Source organism: Bactrocera latifrons, unplaced genomic scaffold (assembly GCF_001853355.1).
Source record: "Bactrocera latifrons isolate USDA-ARS-PBARC rearing strain unplaced genomic scaffold, ASM185335v1 scaffold_63, whole genome shotgun sequence".
Taxonomy (NCBI): Eukaryota; Metazoa; Arthropoda; class Insecta; order Diptera; family Tephritidae; genus Bactrocera; species Bactrocera latifrons.
Genome location: NW_017537301.1, coordinates 999,000 through 1,014,673, shown reverse-complemented (window position 1 = coordinate 1,014,673; position 15,674 = coordinate 999,000). Strand labels below are relative to the sequence as shown.

The following is a 15,674-nucleotide window of genomic DNA, read 5'->3' as shown; positions in this document are numbered from 1 at the left end:
TGCATGTGTGTATGCGTGTGCGTAATCGCCGTAATCTGTGCTTACAACTTAAAAATGCCACTTAAATGCGCCAAATGCCGCGCTCATACGCTTTAAATACTTGCAACAGGAGACAAGCAGGCGCGTCTTAAGTTCCAGCTTTGCTTTGCTACAGCAACAACAATAATAAAAACATCATTACCCCACCATGTTGTAAGTAACATTCGTTTACGAAACGAGCTCATTTACAAGTGAACAGCAGCCTGCTTCTGCTCCCTGCGCACCTTGCCACATGTGTGTCGCCGCTCCTGTTTTCACTTTGTATGCGTGCCACTGATTTCCCTACGGCTGTCTAACTGTCTGCGCGCTCGACGTGTGTAAGTGTGTGGCAAATTAGGGAAAAGTCGCAACACGTGACTTCGTGTCTTTTCCATGCAACAAGAAAACTCGGCGAAAAATCATGTTGCAGGCAGGAAACAAACAAACAAAGAAAAACGGCACCCCTGCCCGCACACCTCTGCTTAGCTGTGTAATATTTTTACGGCGAAAAAAGTGGAAAATAAAACTTTTAAATATAATGAAGCAAATACGCAGATGAGCGCCGCATTTGGCATATCAACGTGGAAATGCTTGCAACAAATACAAAAAAACAACAACCAGCTTTTTGCTACAACATCCAGGATGAGCTGGTGGAATGTTTAATATTTTTCCCCTGTTTGCGTTTGTGTTTATCCAGAGTTTTTTGAATGAGCACTCACATATTCGGCGTTGCTGTTGTTTGCGCGCGAGTGTGTGCGCGGAGTTGAGTGCGAAAGTTTTTCGTGTCAGCGCCGCACTTTGCAGCACCGCTGCCACCTCTTTAGCACTCAAGTTGGACGTTTAAATATGCTTGTAACTGATAACACAACCTGCTTCCTTACGAAGGGTGTGGCGTGGGGTTCGGGGTGGATCCCTGGTACTAAAAGACACTTGAACAATACAATGAAAAACATCGCAAAGCCAACGGTATTACTGCAGTGAGGTGTTGCAAACACACAATCACACACACTACAGTCAAACTTAGTGGCAGGCAGACATAGCGGCAGTCAGACAGACGGACAAAACGGTATATTTAGTTGGCATGAAAAGTTAAATCCGCGCCAATGCTCTAAAGTAATCCGGCCACTTGAAGACTTTGACTTCTGCAACACACACATACCTCCACATATATGTATATACTATATACACATATATTTGCACCCAAGCGTATGCCGTGGCATGTTGACGACTATCAGCAATGCTAACTGTACACTTGACTTCGCAGCATTTTGTCTTAAACAACATGCCGCAACGCAGCTTGCTTATGCTGGGCCAGTGGCAGACGTGAAAAATTGCAACAAATGAGTTGGCAAATTATAATGCAACAAATCTGTGCCGCAAAGCTACTTTTTCAGCTCACACATACATATGTACACAGTTGTCGGTAGTGCGTGAAAATGACTTTAGAAATGTGGCGACAACTACCGCCAAACAGCGCTCAGCAGCCGTCAACAGGCGGTCGACATGGCGGTGGAAGACATTGGCGCAGCAGAAATCCCGCTGAGAGGATAATTATCTTTGGCTGGAAGAGTTGACATGTTTTTAATTCCATTGGATTATAGATCTTAACCCTTCATAAATATAATTTTTTAGCTCAATCTTAGGAGATTCCTTACCTCTGTTTACTCCGGTAAGGAATATAACCAGCGGTTGATGACTACATGTGATAGATAATAAGAGAAGCTTATAGTATACTTGAAATCTGACTTTTCATTTTGAATAATCTATATAAAGAGTTTCAGTATAAAACACCTAACTGTAGGCAATGTTTCCAAACGTTCTCGCACTAGAAAAATATTGCCTACAATTAGGCGTAATAATAAAAATCAAAACCGCAAACCAACGATGAATGATTTGTCTAAAATCTCAAGAATCGTTTTAAGACATTTGCTGTAAAACCACACGGTTATCATCCCTATTACTTTTTTATTAGCCTCATTTAGTGCGGCTTCCAATTACATGTCAAGGCAAAAGTTTGCAAGCTTCAAAATTAAATGAAATGAAATGTTAAAATTCTACCCATTAAGTGTAGAATATAATGACTGAGAGACGTCAAGCTTTGCAAAATGTTGGCCGGCGGATTATGAGACTCTATGAAAAGTTTTGCTTCCTCGCTAAACAAAGCCAGACTACGCAATTGAAATCCTAAACAATGCTTGGGTAGATAAGCATATGCAGCTTCACCGAGCAACTAGCAAGGAGTTTAGTGGTGTAAATTGTAACCGCGAATGGTTGTCGAGTGGCTGGCTTCCAGGCGAGGAATTTATTCAATAAACATTCTTATGCTTAGGAATCGAAAGAAAAAGTATGTAAATACTGTAGGTATAAATAAACCGCTTAACCGACCCACTCAAAGAGTTAATTGAATATTTCATTTAAAATAAAGTATATAATATGTTATGGACTAAACCTTAATCGTCGATACCGGCTCATAGAAAGGGCCCTTGAGATCTCGACCGACTAGGCGGAGAGTCACGGACTTACCGTTAATCAGGGGAGAACAGAAATCAGTGTCACAGGTCCAGCCAATTGTCTCGGAGTTACCCTGGAAAAAACTAAGCTGTAGAGAACACATTAAGCGGAGAAGTTCCAAAACCCTCCGAAGCAGATCAATTGCCCAAAGTAAGGTTTACAACTCCACGTGGTCTATTGACAATTCTAACAAATGGTGCCATGGTATAGTGAATGGCGTTATTGAAAAAGTGCCGTACTAAATCTCAGGAACAGATGCGAGCTTACTTCTGGGGATTGCAGGTGCAATGAAAACTACCTCCACAATATCTTTGAAGGCTATCCTGGACAGAAGGTCACCACACATACAAGTGAGGTATGAGGCAATGCTTACGACCAGTCGGCTAATGATTTTAAGCCATTGGAATCAGACTGGGAGTCACTACGGGCATGAACTCGAGTTAAGCTGGCAATACGACCGAGAAAAGAAAACCCACGAGAAACTAAATATATCGCTTCATTCACCAATAAAGAAAATTGGGCAAATGGTTTTGTGATCAAAATTTCCAACAACATATTCATGGACGGTTCAAAGGGTAAAACAAGAACAGGAGCGGGCTTCTTCTGTAGTAATCCGTACACATCAGCTTCAAACTAAATTACTACAATTCAGTCTTTCAGGCAAATTATGAACATAACAGAATGTACAAAGTGGGCATCTGCTCCAACCTGCAAGATGATATTGGATAGCACAGCGGTTATTAAGGCAATATGCAGAGCCAATACTAAGCCTCATTGCAAGCAGTCAATAACTCTTCTTGTAGCAGGTGGCTCATCCAATGTCATCTGCCAACCCGGTCTTATAGGAATCCAGCGAAGAGGAAGGCACATTTCAGGTTTTGAAACATAGGCAACACAGGACACACCACAAGGTTATTTTGAATAGCGGTGGACAGACCAAAAAACTCCGACTTCCAAGCAAACGGAAGTTTAGTTCGTAGGGATTATCACAAAGCACCAAAGTGGAAAGCAAAGCTTGCGCAGAGGATGATGAAACGTCCAAACTCACAATGCTCCAACTTAAGACACATTGGGCAGCTGAGGTGAATAAAAATCAAGTTTTTTGCCAAATCCACTGAGTAGCTGTATAATTGGTTACCACTAGAGAGCAAACTGGACCTAATGATGGCCTAAGTGCGGTCGCCTGCGATTGGGCGCTAAAACGCCTTCGTTTTGAATCAACCAACAAATATATACATACTATATATACTATAAAGTATTCTGACCTGTTAGAAATCAAAATACAAAGCATATATAAAAATTATAACTTAATAAAATTGAAGAGCTACCATAGAATGGGAATAACCATAGCTACACAAATTACATAATTGTGCTCATAACTCTGCGGCGACAGTAACGGGTTCCAACGTCAAACACTGTAGTTTACAATAGTGCCAATTAAACCAGCTTACGGAGGCAAAGTTTCCTTAATAAAGTAACAAAATTCTAAATTCTAGTTAATTTTCACTATAACCCTGGGATATACGCGGATACACACGCACATACATATATAGGAACTGTCGCTTAAAATAATCTTGCATTAAAGAGGTACAAGAAATCACAAAGTAGCGATAACAACTGATATTCCCGCTTGTCTTCATGGCGCTCCAGTGCATTTCTCACACTCACTAAAGTGCTTACGCGGTCTTGCTATCTTCCACTACCTCCCTCTCCGTATCTGTCTCTATCTACCATATGCATAAGGCAAACATTTGATCTTCGCTCCTTCGCTCGCCGTGTTATGCGTTTCGCCTTGGCAAGTCACTTAAGCAGTTTACGGCAGTTGTTCGCTTAAATGAAATTACATCCCTTCAACCGAATAAATACAACTTTATTGCATGAATTTGTACTCGCCCGTAGTTTTCGCGCTGCCAACGGCGGTTGTGGAGCGGAGAGTCCGTGCGATGGCCCGCTCATTTGCACTTGGCCATAAAATGTTGAAACTTTTGTTGCCAGTTGGTTTTCATATCGTTGTCGTCGCGGCTCCTTCGGCTGCTGCTGCTTCTTCTTTTGGCGCGCTATTTAATTGAAAGCTGCAAATATTCGTAAGTAATCGACGCAGGCAGGTAAAAAGTAAATTCTGTTTTACGCCGGCGTTGCCAACACGGCGAACGGTAGTTCTGGTAATGCGAGGCAGCGTCCGCGTGTTCTTCGTTCGCCAGCGATGCCATAATTGCAACGTACGAGGCAAACGTGCGTAAACGTGCAGAAACTTTACGTCAATTAAGCTCATCTGCAATTGTTGTTCCATGCAAGTTGGCCTGCTCGTACCGCTGGCGTGAACTCTGCCACGTGCATGGCACAGTGTGTTGTTTAGGGATATTTCGTGCTCGTATTTGAAAATGTACCTTTACAATACTGAAAACTCGAAATGTCGACTAATCAGATGATGTCATCGTCCAGACCTATGCTCCATACAGCGGGACGGGAATAATGAGTGACTTATAGAGTTTGGTCTTAGATCGTTGAAAGAGGACTTTACTTCTCAATTGCTTACTAAGTCCAAAGTAGCACCTCTTGCCAAGAGTTATTATGCGTTGGATTTCGAAGCTGACATTGTTGTTGTTGTTAATACTAGTTCCAAGATATACAAAATTACCTACGACTTCGAAGTTATGACTGTCAGCACCGACGTGAGTGCCAAGTCGCGAGTGCGACGACTGTTTATTTGCTGACAGGAGATATATCGTCTTGCCCTCGTTCACTGCCAGACTCATTTGCTTTGCTTCCTTGTCCAATCTGGAGAAAGCAGAACTAACAGCGCGGATGTTGAGGCCAATGATATCAATATTATCGGCATACGTCAACAACTGTACACTCTTATAGAAGATGGTACCTTCTCTATTTAGTTCTGCAGTTCGAATTATTTTCTACAGAAGTAGATTGAAGAATTCGTACGTTAGGGAGCCGCTTTGTCTGAAACCTCATTTGTTATCAAACGACTCAGAGAGATCCTTCCCGATCCTGATTGAGCTTTTGGTATTGCTCAACGGCTGATGCATGCTTCTTGTCAGTTCTTCGTCATCGTATTTAAATTTTTCGGGCGCCAATCCATCGGCTCCCGCCCTTCTTCAAACGGGCTATTCGAAATTCTTCAAGGTCGAGCAATGGAGCGGCTGCCCTATTTTCATTCAATGGGGAATCGAGTTCGAATTCTCTGTGCTATGTTCTTACTGCCATTAAGCAGATTAAAGAAGTAAGTTCCGATCTTGAAAACTTCTGTTAGTTGCCGCATTTTTTTGTACAGTTTCAAATCATATAAAGCTTCAGTGTATCCTTATAAAACGCTCGTTTGAACATAGAGTTTTCACGGTTTTTTTTTTCATTTTCTCGTTTTTTTAGCGGACATTAAAATTGCTCCGAAAGAACTTAAAATAAAGGTCCTTTAAGCCATGTACCTTATAAAAACTTATTCTGCCCTTCCAAGTCTGTAAATCTGTCTCGAAGATAATGGTGACAACGGATATGTTATGAAGGGATTGTTTTTAAAGTCAAGTCTATAAATAATAAAGTATGTAGGCACTGATTTGTGTTACTCGAGCTAGAGTTTTAGCGAGGACCTCATGAAATATTTTAGAAATCTACTTCTTGAAGAAGTACAACACTGTAGCTTCAGATTTCTTCCTCCTCTGCTGCCATACACTGCACCTTGATAACCACTACAGCACCAAACTGTTCAGCTAAAAATTGTAAAATATAATGCTCTTATGGATACACACACCCAGGTACATATATATTATAACAGTTAACGGTATCGTAGTTCTTTGGTGAGACTTCCGCTTCTTTAGCACTCCTCTTTCACCGTCATTTACGTTGTAAAGTTAAAAGTTTTCTTGCACTTATTGCTGGCTGCACGGTCGTTTAGTACGCGCTGCATTGCTGTTGTTTTTGCCATTTGTAGCGATATAGTGTCGAGGTCCTAAAGCATATTCTCATTACGCAATTGCAAGACTTTTAATGTTGCTCATTCAATTCATGCCATACTTTGTAAGTGTTGTTGGTGTTATTGCTGGTACTGCTACTTATGTTGCTGTTGCTGTTGGTTTTTTTTTTTTTTGTTGTAACTGTTGTTGTTGCTGCTGCTGCACATTTTCCGCTTGCATCTCATGTGCGCTTTTATTGCCATATCTGCTTAATTACTATTGTTGCTTTTGCTGCTGTTGTTGGCAAATTTTTTGTTGTAATTTATGCGATGTTTGTTTCGTGCAGTTTCGCTATCCCAATTTCGGCTGCTCTTTCCGTTTGTGTCGTTCGCTTTATCCCTATCTGGCTTTCCTCGCGAGAAAGAAATGGGGAAAGGGCTATGACAGCAGACAGGCGTTGATGTGCATAAATCGTATTTTCCTGCAGGAAATGCTTCCCTAGCGGTGAAAGTTCGAACGTGTATGTTTGTTGCAGCTATAAATACCGTTATTCTTAGTACCGTTGTTATTAGTTGAACTTAGTATGTTTGTCTGTATGCGCATATGTGTTTACCAAGGTACAAGGCTTGGAAGCTTCGTGAGCGTTTTCTTCACCGTTGTAGGAATTTTTCTATCAGCATTGGATTGCTTACATTTTAACAAATCTAAATACGAAAAGTTACAATAATTTTTTTTTCGTCTCCGTGATATGGCAACCTTCTCTATTAATTTTTTTTTTTTACAGTACCACTTGGTATTTTCCAAGTACTTTTGAACAAATTTCTTTGAAAAAGTACATTTATATTTTTTTCTCGTAATATGGCAACTCAGTTTACTAAATAAAAATTTACTCGCATGCTTCGCAACTATTTGTCTTCGCATTTTTGTTTTTGTCGATGAATTTGCATTATTGTATAACTAAAAGGTGGCAATTCTAAATAAAAGTAAACTTTATTGTTAAAAGTAAATTGTTAATATTAAAATATCTTAAATTTTATTATACTTGTATGAAAAATCTGAGAACCCTCATAACTTTTTCAATAAACTGCAACTAAAAAAAAACATTTCGGAAGCGAAAGTTTCAAGTTTTCAAGTGCAAAATATGTGGATATGTACATTAACCGATTTTCTTTCTTTCAGATATAAGATTCGATGTAAGTTGAAAAACAAAAATCTTATTCAACAGCACCTTGACAAGGCTGCTCAAGTACAAACTCATTTAGCATCCAACATTGAGCTTCCCAACCAACTCATTTCGTTTTCAATTAGAAACCTCATTTCCAATTTATGCGCATTTTCCATTCTCATTTACTTCAGCACTTCACTATTCATGGTATAAACATGCCTGCTTGCATGTATGTATGTATGTGTGCATGCAGTTAGGTGTGAGTATCAGCTGTAGTGCAGTGCAGTTTTTGTACGCTTGCAATATGCTTTGTGTATTGTGTTGTTGTAACTACAGCTTACAACAACAACAAATATACGCAAATAAAGTCTACTTAGCATATTTGAAATATTCGTACAGTGGCGCATAAAAAATTGGCTGCAGTGAAAGTAAAAAAAATATATATATATATATTTATATATAAATATTTTTTTTCAACGAGAGCAAAAAGTTTTCTTGAACTGGGTTGTCATATTTTTAGAAAATTTTTTTTGTTTAAATTTGCAAGTTCTTTACGCAAGTAATAAAATAAATAATTTTTTTTAATGATAGCAAAAAATTTTTTCTGAACGGGCGTTGCCATATTTTTTAAAAATATGATTTATTTTAATTTTCACGGTCTTTGAGCAAGTAATAAAGTAAGTATTTTTTAATGATAACGAAAAAATTTCCTGAACTTGGTTGTTTCATTTTTAGAAAATATAATTTATTTTATATTTCAAGCCTTTTACGCAAATAATTGAAAAAATATTTTTTTTAATGATAACAAAAAATTTTACTGAACTAAGTTGCAATGTTTTTAGAAAAAAATGTTTGACGAGAGACAATGACCTCTTAGAGTGTTCCCTGAGTTTCTTAAAATTTTATGCAGTTTAGGTATAGTTCTTACTATGCGGAATGGGGTTGCCACACTTAAACATAATATTATTGATTACAAATCTTTTTTTCTTAAAGGAGACAATATATTTAAATAAATAAATAATAAAAAAAATTGATAAGAGATTGTCTGTAATAGATACTAGCTTCCTAAAAGCATATGCAACCTAAGTACAATTAACAAAATATGGAAAAATGTTGCCACCCTTAAATAGAATATTAAAGTTAATATAAATATTGATAACACATATTTTTATTTTAATTTTCAATGTAATAAAATAAATAATTTTTAATGTTACTAAAAAATTATACTGAACAGAGTTGCCATATTTTTTATAAAATATTAAGGAACCAAAAATAATAATTGTTATTAGTTTTAAGTTTCCCAAAACTGTATGCATTTTTAGAATACATATAATATTAAAGAATAGGGTTGCCATACTTAATTTAATAAATAGTACCAAAAGCACTACAAAAAAGTCAAGTATAAATAATTCTATTTACTAGTGCAATTTAATTGGGCTAGTCCGTATCAAATATAATCTAATCATACCACTGGAATAAACTCAATTGAAATTTTGTTCTCAACACTCTTTAAAGATTTTCATATCCATACAATACGCTAGTAAAAATAGTTTCAAAAGCGAGACTGCGACTTTCCTATCTCCCGCTCAGTTGCTGCTAATTTACATCTCATTAAACTAACAAACAAAAAGGCTTCAGTGACATTCAAATTCCGAAATTCCATTTCATTTCTAACGTATATATGTGCAATTACCAACTTGTATGTACGTACGTATGTATGTATGTATGTAGATATGTCGACAACATCATTTTATAGCGAAAATTTGACGACGCCAACCACAAACTTTTCATCGTGCTTGATAAACGACTGTGTCTTCACAGCCTTGATTATACACGCACGTGAAATTTAACTGTTACAAGGACAATTTTGGCGAGACGCAACCCCAGCAACCGTTTCACCTAAACGCTGGCAGCGTTTATAGCACACTAACTTTATTTGTGTAGAGCGCGTGCGAAAGCAGATGTTTGGCAAAGTGATAAGTAGCCCAAACACGCCGTGACAGATTCGCACAGCCGATTGCACTTACATGCTGTATGTGTGTGTGCATGAATTATGAACAGTTTGAGCTTAACAGCACTGAAGTGCAAAATACTTATGTACACGACATAATTGTATAATTAGTTACTGCTATCCAGTTTCGACAAATTCATAAAGAACATGAAAAAATCTGAAGCCACCGCTTTTTTATTATGTAGAATAATATTTGTATTATTATTTTATATTGGGTAAAGATGATAGTGGTATATTCTAGTCTCTGGTCTATTAAGTTTGCCACGAATTTTTAAATATCCAAAAAGAAACGCCGCAGTCCCTATAAAAAATATAGATATACAAGCATGGGTCAAGGCGAGTTTTCGCCCGATTTTATTCATTGTAAGGAGGAATACTTATTCACCGTTATAAGAAAAACACGCTCTATAAATTTTATTAAGATAACTGATATTTTGACCGAAAAACGGGGTATAGGAAACTTGTTCGGAAAACTTCAAACTAATCTTATGGGGGCTAAGGGAAGAATTAATCCGATGCGACCCATTTGCAGCACATAGACAAACTACTATCAGGAACGGGTTTTCTCTGAATTTCTATTATAAATCTGACACATTAACCAATATTTTCGGTAAAAAGTCAACCATAGATAATGTAGTCTAAATATTCGGTACCTATGGGCATGAACACTTTTTGTTGGATTCGAACAATTTTTCGCCATTGGGTGCTGAAATATTTGCGTACAGGTGCCCCTTGTTATTGCGATCGTCTGTACTTAATTACAGCTTTATATCTTAATTTAGTGCTAGGATAAAGCACTTTATAGGCTTTCGGTTAATGGCGTTTTGTAGGCGCGGAGATGGTCCGATTACTTCTATTTACAAACTCTTATTTTTTTCTGACACATACTATAGATTCATCTCTCGATTTTTACTCAAGTTAAAGCTTGTATGGATGGACGAACAGATAGACAGTCACCCGAATTTCAACTTGTCTAGGCATCCTGATTATTTATATGTGACCTGGTCTACGGAAAGGGCGCTTAGGTGTCAAAAAATCCAAAAAAATCAATTTTCACTTCTTAGTTGATTCGGATGGAAGATGAGATTTTTAACAGCTGTTTCCCAGAAAACTAGTTTTCGCACGTTAGCTCCCTTTTCGTAGACCAGGTCACATATATACATATAACCCTATATCTATCTCGCTTAGTCTTAGGTGATACGTACAACCGTTAAATGAACGAAACTATTATACTCTGTAACAAAGCGTTGCAAGAGCATAAAAGTATCGACGACCATTTTTCTATTTGGAAAGCTGGAAATTTCGTACTTAGAAAAGTGATTTAAATTGTGGTAACACCTGCTGATATGAATTTCCCATTAGTGGGATACATATCCTTTAGAAATAAATTACACATGAAATGGAAACCTTTTTAACAAAAAGATTAAAACTTAAAATTTTAGGTAAATTATACTTAAAAGGCTAATCTCCACTAGAGGTCATTCGTAATACTCCTTCCATCTTAACAATACTAGGAATTTGGAGGATTCATATTTTATTTTATTTTTTCCGGTATTTATATTATTTTTTATTACTTTATTTTATTTTATTTTTTTAATTTTATGACGTAAATCTGCGAGCACTTAAAAACTTAGCACGCACATGTAAAATATTTAGGCAGAAATTTGCTGTTATTATTTACGTTTACCGACCCAATAAAATATTTTTCATTTTTACTACTTTGTTGACCTCTAACAAAGAAGCGAGCACCGAAATGATTATGCTGAAATTGTCAAATCAAACAAAAGGCAGCAAGAGAAAAAAGAAAATAAATTAAAAACACATTTTGTTTAAGTTGACCCACATAAAGTAGTAACAGTATGAGACCCTTAGGGGCCGCGCTACACACAGACGCATATACTACTCAATATATACACACACACTCTAATAGTTGGCGCATAACTGGTTGAAGTTCTTTGCATATTTTATTTACTAAAATGACAATGGCTTGTACCAATAAAGGCATACACACACCCACACACACAAATACATATACTTCACATATACAGTTGCACACCCACATGTGCACAGGTCGAGACGATGCCATGAATAATGAAACCCGGAAAAAGGGTCAATAACAAAAGCGAAATGTTTGCTTTGCATGTCGCAAGTCTCTGCGCGTGTGTGTGTGAGTGTGTGGATATTCAAGTGCCTTGACAGTGATTTTTAATAAGTCTCGGCCACAGCCGGTTGCGACGACAGCCAACGACTGGGCAAGGCGGGCATGTTGCTGTGACCCTTTTTCGCTGGCGGCTGCCCCACCGGTGGACGGGCTTTTGTAACTAGCTGCGTGAAAGTGCGAACGTGGAAAAGTGTTAATGCTAAGATTGCCATCACGTAGGCAAATGGTCAATCGATGTGCTCGGCCTTTTCGTTTCTCTACTAACGGCGTTGATTGAAAGCGATTTGCAGTTTCGCTTATATTGTTGTTGCTTTTAGTGCGTTGGGGACAATTTGAAAACAATTCGTTACATCTTGTTTTTTTGTTCCCTTCACTTATATGTGTGGCTGTGTGCTCGTATAGCTTACGTATAAAAAATTAGTTCTCAGCCCATCTTTTTTCACATCTCTCAATGGCGTGTGACCTGACAATGTTGCGCAAACATTGCGAAAATTGTTTTAAATGTTGCTCTGAAAATGAAATATTGTAATGGAAATTTTCGTAACGGTGAGTAGAGACTATTAGCCATTAACCACAGCCATGCCTACATACAGACTTTGATTTATGTTTTTGTAAAGAGCCATCATAGATGCCCCTGGTGGAAAGCTTTAAAGCGGTAGATGAAGGAATATCCTCTGGACATATGCCCAACCCAATGAAACTAAATATTAAAAGTGTGATTACTAAAGCCTATTTTCCAAATTTGTCATTTACGTGGACTTATTACAACAAGCCAACAATAATTTGCAGTTGTCATTGTTAAAATTTATCTTGAAGTTTTAGATAGCCGTTCGTTATACACTTGGCATTGATCCCGATCTGTGCACCATCATTTTTCATACATATGAAGTGGCGTAACCAGTACGCTTAGCTATATCATACAATTCGTGCTACCATCTTTTTCGATATTCATCGCTCACTTGAACGACTCTAAAGATTTTTCGAAGTTGTCTCGAATGCTCCAATTGCTTTGTCATCTCCATTCGTCATCGCCTACATTTTTGAGCGTTAAAATAGGACGGAAATAATGAGAGGCTCATAATTATTGTACGTCGATAGTACGTCTGCTTCTCAATTACCTACCGATCACAACGTAGCAACTGTTGGCCAGAGTTATTCTGCGCTTGATTTACTTATTTATCGATAATTTTTTGCTTCGTAATAAATTCAGTGGGTTTAAAATGAGTGTTAAATATCAATAATGAACCTTGTTTCCTCTCAAAACTTGGGTTTGATTGCAACTCAAAATTATGTTTATTTATTTCTAAGAAGGTCAAAAATCAAATATGAAGTATTAAAACATAAAAAGTTATCAATAATATTGAACCGATATATTTTCGATATTTATAAATTTATAATTTTTTAAAACATATTTGACACTACCGATTTCGCATTAGATCAGAATTATTCTCTACCATATGCGCCCAGCTTGTTTGGAATACAGCCGATTTATTCGATCAATTTTACATATCGTTATAGCATATAAGATATTCGATTACTGTGTGGTAGCCACATCACACACATTTTCAATATACAATAGATATGGTTTCGATGCATATTTTGCTTACCAACTAGTAGCTCCCATACTGTTTTCAAAGCAACTTCGTTTCCATGTGCGTTTATTCTGTATTCTAGGAAAACATTTCGATATTTTCCAGTTTCAATAAACGATATATAAATTTTTTGATATATTTTATTGGGTATTTTTATTCTTCGTATATATCGAAGATCGATATTTTTATTATTAAGTATTTAAAATAATTGTAAAATTATTACAGGTAATTAATTTCTTTCTTTTATCGAAATGCAACCAAAATACTTTCGATATTTTTAAATGTCAATAAAATTGTTTTGACATTTTTTTGCATATTTTTATTCGATTCACAGTTTTTTATACTTCTTATGTATCGATGATCGATATTTATGATTACCAATTCGAGACTTTTTATTATTTAAGTATTTCAAAAAATTGTATTCCTTAAAGTTACATAATTTCCTACAAACGACTCATATATATTCGATATTTTTAAATATCGATAAACAAGTTTTGTCAATCACTAACATTTGAGGAGGTAAGAGTTGAAAAAAAAATTGTTTTTTTGAAGCACACTAATATCCACATATTTCACAGTTTCTAAGGTAGTATTTGTTGCCTGATCTCATCATACTCTAAACTTACAATAAATTTCCTACTGGGTTGCTGTGCGTAAAACTCTTTACATTTACCTTTGAAACATTTTCAATTAATTTCTTCTGTTTTTGCCATTTTTCAGCAGCATGCTGTGCAAATATATGGAAGTAAAGAGGTTTTTCCTTTCGTTGCCGAATTTCACTTTCGAATTCGAATTGGAATTAAATGCGTTAGTTATTGCTTTTTGTTGCAATTATTCAGCACTGGTGTTGGTATTCAATTCAAAATTGCCGTTATTTGCCGAGGCCGTTACTTTGTTGTTTGAGTGTGTTGTTGTTATTGCGCCTTACGCTAGCAGGCCAGTGCAAATTATTGATGAAGCAGCAAAAGAGAGCAAAGAAATTCAAACATAAGCTTCGACGCCACTAAATATGCAATATTGAACGGTGTTTAAATTTCAAAAGCACAAACACACACACACATACACATTTACAATTGCACGAATTTGCCACAAAATAACACTGTTGCATAGTTCTACATTTGAAATGCAAAAAAAAAAAAAACAACACACACACACAAGCTCAGGGAATGTAAAATAAATACATGCATGTGGCAGCACAAAAAATAACAGACTATTAAACAAATAAATAAATAGTTGAGAATAAAGTTGCTTGCAATTGCGAGCGTTAGTCGGGCGCATAGAGGGGGGCTTGGACTGCGGAAAAAGTGTGGACTCTGCCTTGTTGTCGGTTTAGTTTCGACTGTTTATTTCTGCATTTGCAGCAGCTTATTTTGCAGTAGTTGCAACGTTTCTTCATGTTGCATGCCACATTTTGTTGCACATAAGCGCATGTGTGTGTGCCTTGCGTGTGCACGTTTACGCTTCGGTGATTCGGCCTCGCGGTTGTTGGCTTCCATTTGCCCAGCTCCTTGTGGCTCTAGAAAATAGAATACTGTGCCGTTGCACGTGTGTTGGCGCGCAAAACTAACTGCAAGTGGAGCATTAAATTCGGATATATTTCTATGTGCCAAACGAACTGCAGCGCAACTGGCATTCGCAATAAAACTATCAACAAGAACAAGCACAACAACATCATCGACATGTAGTGTGCCAGCGGCGTCGAGACACAATGCGGTGCGGCAATGGCAGTGGCAGTGGCAGCGCCAGTAAACCTACGGAGAGTCATTTGCATTTAAATTATGCGCAATTTTCTCATTTCGGCATTTTAAGTATGAAAAATTGGGCTGACCCCCAGCTCCATTGGCAATGACAAACAGGAATTCAAATGAGAAACACACCAAATGCAAGCAACACTCGGAAAAGTAGGATAAAAAATGCAAAAAAAGAAACAACAACAAAATTAAATAACTGTGAAAAAACTAGTTTGGGCAAAATATCTGCAATATGTACCGTGCTTCGGAATGTCTGCGCTGTTCTAGCGGGGATATATGAGCGCAGCAATTCTAATATATTCAACGAAAGACTTAGGCAAAACATTTAGGTGCACTTTATGCAGTATAACGAAACTGCAAATTTTTTTTTTTTTGTTAAACTTAATTTTTTTTAGCATTTAAATTTAAATTAATAATTATTTTTAAGAATTATACCATCTATAATATCAGTATTGGCTGTAATTATTATTATTTTAAATATTTTAAGAATTTCTTTACGATAAACTACATATAACCCAACGATTACTCTTTTCCTGCCCACGAGTCATGAAAGGCATAAGGCT

The 15,674-nt window shown here is 36.9% G+C and overlaps 1 protein-coding gene across 2 annotated transcripts in view; it reads left to right on the top strand.

Annotated features, from left to right (window-relative positions):
• Positions 1-15,674, top strand: part of LOC108975285 (hemicentin-1) — a 449,942-nt gene that overhangs the window by 297,923 nt on the left and 136,345 nt on the right. The window lies entirely within an intron of this gene.